The sequence below is a fragment of the Echinops telfairi genome, unplaced genomic scaffold, assembly GCF_000313985.2.
Source record: "Echinops telfairi isolate 266 unplaced genomic scaffold, ASM31398v2 ScPeMD7_7400;HRSCAF=8409, whole genome shotgun sequence".
NCBI classification, from domain to species: domain Eukaryota; kingdom Metazoa; phylum Chordata; class Mammalia; order Afrosoricida; family Tenrecidae; genus Echinops; species Echinops telfairi.
Window position 1 is genome coordinate 6,299,753 of NW_022111300.1, and position 3,245 is coordinate 6,302,997.

General features: G+C 43.7%; 1 pseudogene; it reads left to right on the top strand.

The window, feature by feature from the left end:
• Nucleotides 1-2,411: 2,411 nt before the first annotated feature.
• LOC101653139 lies at nt 2,412-2,998 on the top strand (annotated as a pseudogene).
• Nucleotides 2,999-3,245: the final 247 nt, after the last annotated feature.

The window sequence follows — 3,245 nt, forward strand, 5'->3', positions numbered from 1 at the left end:
AGGCTTTGTCTCATGCACTTAGGACTTGTTATCAGGAGAGACCAGTCCTTGGAGAAGGGCGTCATGCTTGATAAAGCTGAGGGCAGGGACAAGGAGAACGGCCCTCAACAAGATGGGCTGACACAGTGCATGCGGCGATGCGCTCAAACACAACAGCAATTCTGCGAGCAGCGCAGGAGCAGGCCGTGTTTCGTTCTGTGCTACACAGGGTCTGCTACAGGTCAGAACTGACGGCACTGAACACCAACAGGCTGACAATATATGGCTTTCATTTGATTTTCAGTCTCTGTAAGTTTTTTAGTAAACGCTTTATGTTGGAAAAGCTGTAGGTTTACAGAAAAGTTACAAAATTAGTGGACAGGTCTTATGTATTCCTCACCCTGCTTTCCCCAATGTTAGCATCTTATTCTATTCTTTCTCCTAACAGGGCACCATCTGGTTTCTTTACCACACTTTGCTATAGCACCATATCTTCATGAGGGTGAGCATTAAGCAGGGCCATGTCATTTTTAAAGAGAGAGAGCATATATTGTGGCTAACATTAAGTGCAAACACAAAGCCCATTCACACATCTGATCCAAAGATTGTAAATCATAAAATCTAAATCCAAAGGAGGGAATGGTATCAAGATCTTAAATCGTGAACGTTCAGTTTACAGAAGGCTATGGATGACAGTGAAAACCCAAAATCCACTTACAGGGTCCACACATGGATTAATGGTCCACACATGGAATAAGCATTTAGTGAATCCCCTCTGGTCATTGATGTGAATAGCCCTCTATCAGAAAGCATTGTAAAGTTGATTATGGCAGATATAGTTAGGTTAAAGCTTAACACCTTATCATTTGATCTCCCCTTCGGCCCATTTTAAAGTTGTTCAAGTAAAAACAAAAGTGAAGGGGATTAAGCCTCTGGTGAGTCTCCTCTGACCAAGGATGTGACCAAGTGCATGAGAGAGGATTACTGCAGATGCAGACAGGCTGAACTTCAACACCTTTTCATTTGGTTTTCTTCCTGACACATTTCAAATTTGTTCTAGTTGTCGATATCTTCTGCTTTCTTTTTGATTGAAGTCATTCTCCATTTTATTATTATTATTTGTATGTATGAAATTCAGGATAAGTAAATCTATGGAGACAGTAACTGGATTAATGGTTTCTTGAGGGTATGGCAGGGATGTTGGGGAAAATGGGAAGTTAATGAGTATAGGCAAGAAGAAAATGTTCTATAATTGATTATGGTGATGATTGAACAACTCTTTTTGATACGACTAAACTATTGAAATGTATATGTTACTTATATGAGTTAAAATTGTATAGTGCTGTATTAGTCTAGGTACTTTAGACAAACAAATCCACAGCAACTCATGTATGAGAGTTTTATGTAAAGAAAGTGTGCATCACGAAACCATCCCAACCCAATGTTGCCCAAGCCCACAAGTCCAACATTAACCCATTAACCCAACACCAGTCCACAAAGTCCTCCGCCTCACAAAACAGAGGCAATGATGCCGACTGCAGGAGGAAAGCTGAGTCAGTGAACGAATAAGCATCTCAGCACTAGCAGGGGTCTCCACACGGCTGCACCAGCACCCAGGGCTGCATCGGGATAGGTCCATGTGGCTTCTCCTTGGGGATGTCTTGTAGGAAGTCAATCTTGCAAGCTGAAGCAGGGAACTGCTAAGGCAGCTGCACCCTGGTGTGACCATCACAAAGCAAGAGACCTGAGAACTAGAAAGGCGAGGCTCACCACCCATTTTTCCCTCCCCCTTTCAATTAGCCCCACATGTGATTATCGGCCAGGTTAGCACAATTAACTAACTCAAGTGCTGTCACATTGTAAGGACTGTGATCAATGTCACAGGAGATGATCATGAGTTGTTGTAGTAGACATTTTGTCCCTGCTTCCCATTTTTTGACTTCAGCTTTTCAGAGGTGAAAACAGTAGTATTCAATTGAGCTGCATCATCTCCCCCAGGCCCCTTGTCCAAAATTCTATAATACTGTGCCCTTGCACAGAGCATCCATGGGAATCCTCTATGTTCTCATACACACATCATCCTATGAAGCTTTCATGGAAATTAGAAACAAAAAGATAAAGGCACACACACACACACACACACACACACACGCACAAACGGAGCTTTTTTTTTTTTTTTTACTAACCACAAGGTTCCAGTTCAAAGCCAGCAGCTGCTCTATAAGAGAAAATCGAAGCTATCTGCTCTTACAGTTACACTCTCAGAAACCCTACACGGGGTTGCTCTGAGTTAGAAACGACTTGATGGTGGTGATGGTTTCTCCCCCCAACCCCCACTTGGGAAGGCATCCTGGTGGCACACTCATTTAAAAGCTTTGCTGAGGACAGGCAGGTCACTCTTCCTGGCTGGTGCGCTCGGCAAGAAAAAGGCCATGTTCAGTTCAAGTGTGAAGAATGTGAAGCCCAATAGTGAAAAGTCAGGTGACTTTGAGTCTAGCATGTCTCAGGCTCTTCTTGATTTAGAGATGAACTTGAACCTAAAAGCTCAGTTCAGGGAGCTGAATCTAATGGCAGCCAAGGATATCAAAGCTGGTGGGGTCAGAAAGTCTTACAATCTTTCTTCCTGTGCCTCGACTGAAAGCTTCCCAGAAAATCCAAGTCCAGCTAGTCTGTGAACTGGAGAAAAAAGTTCCGTGGAAAGCACGTTGTCTTGACTGCTCAGAGACTTCTGCCTAAACCAACTTGGAAAAGCCATACCAAGAATAAGCAAAAGTGTCCCAGGAGCCGCACTCTGGACGCTGTACACGATGCAGTCCTCACAGACTTTGTCTTCTGAAATGCAGGCACGAGAACCCGAGCAAAGCTGGAGGGCAGCAGGCTTAGAAAGGTTCACTTGGACAAAGCCCAGCAGAACAATGTAGAACACAAGGTGCAAACCTTCTCTGGAGTTTATAAGAAGTTCACAGGCAAGGATGTTAATTTTGAATTCCCAGCTACAATTGTAAACAAAAATGACTGAATACAATATTACTCACAATCATAATAAAAGGACAAGTCTGCAAATTGGCTGTTTCCATACGAAGTACAACTCATGGTCACTATGAGTTGGAATAGATGTGACAGTGGCAGGTTTGGGGGGTTTTGTCGTCCTTTGGGCAGAAAATGGTGAGGTGTGCTGCAGAGCGTATCAAAAGGTCCCCGTGAAACTGAACACGTCTGCCTAGCAGCGTTCGGTCCCACAGTGCACCTTGGCATTGGCTTTTCCT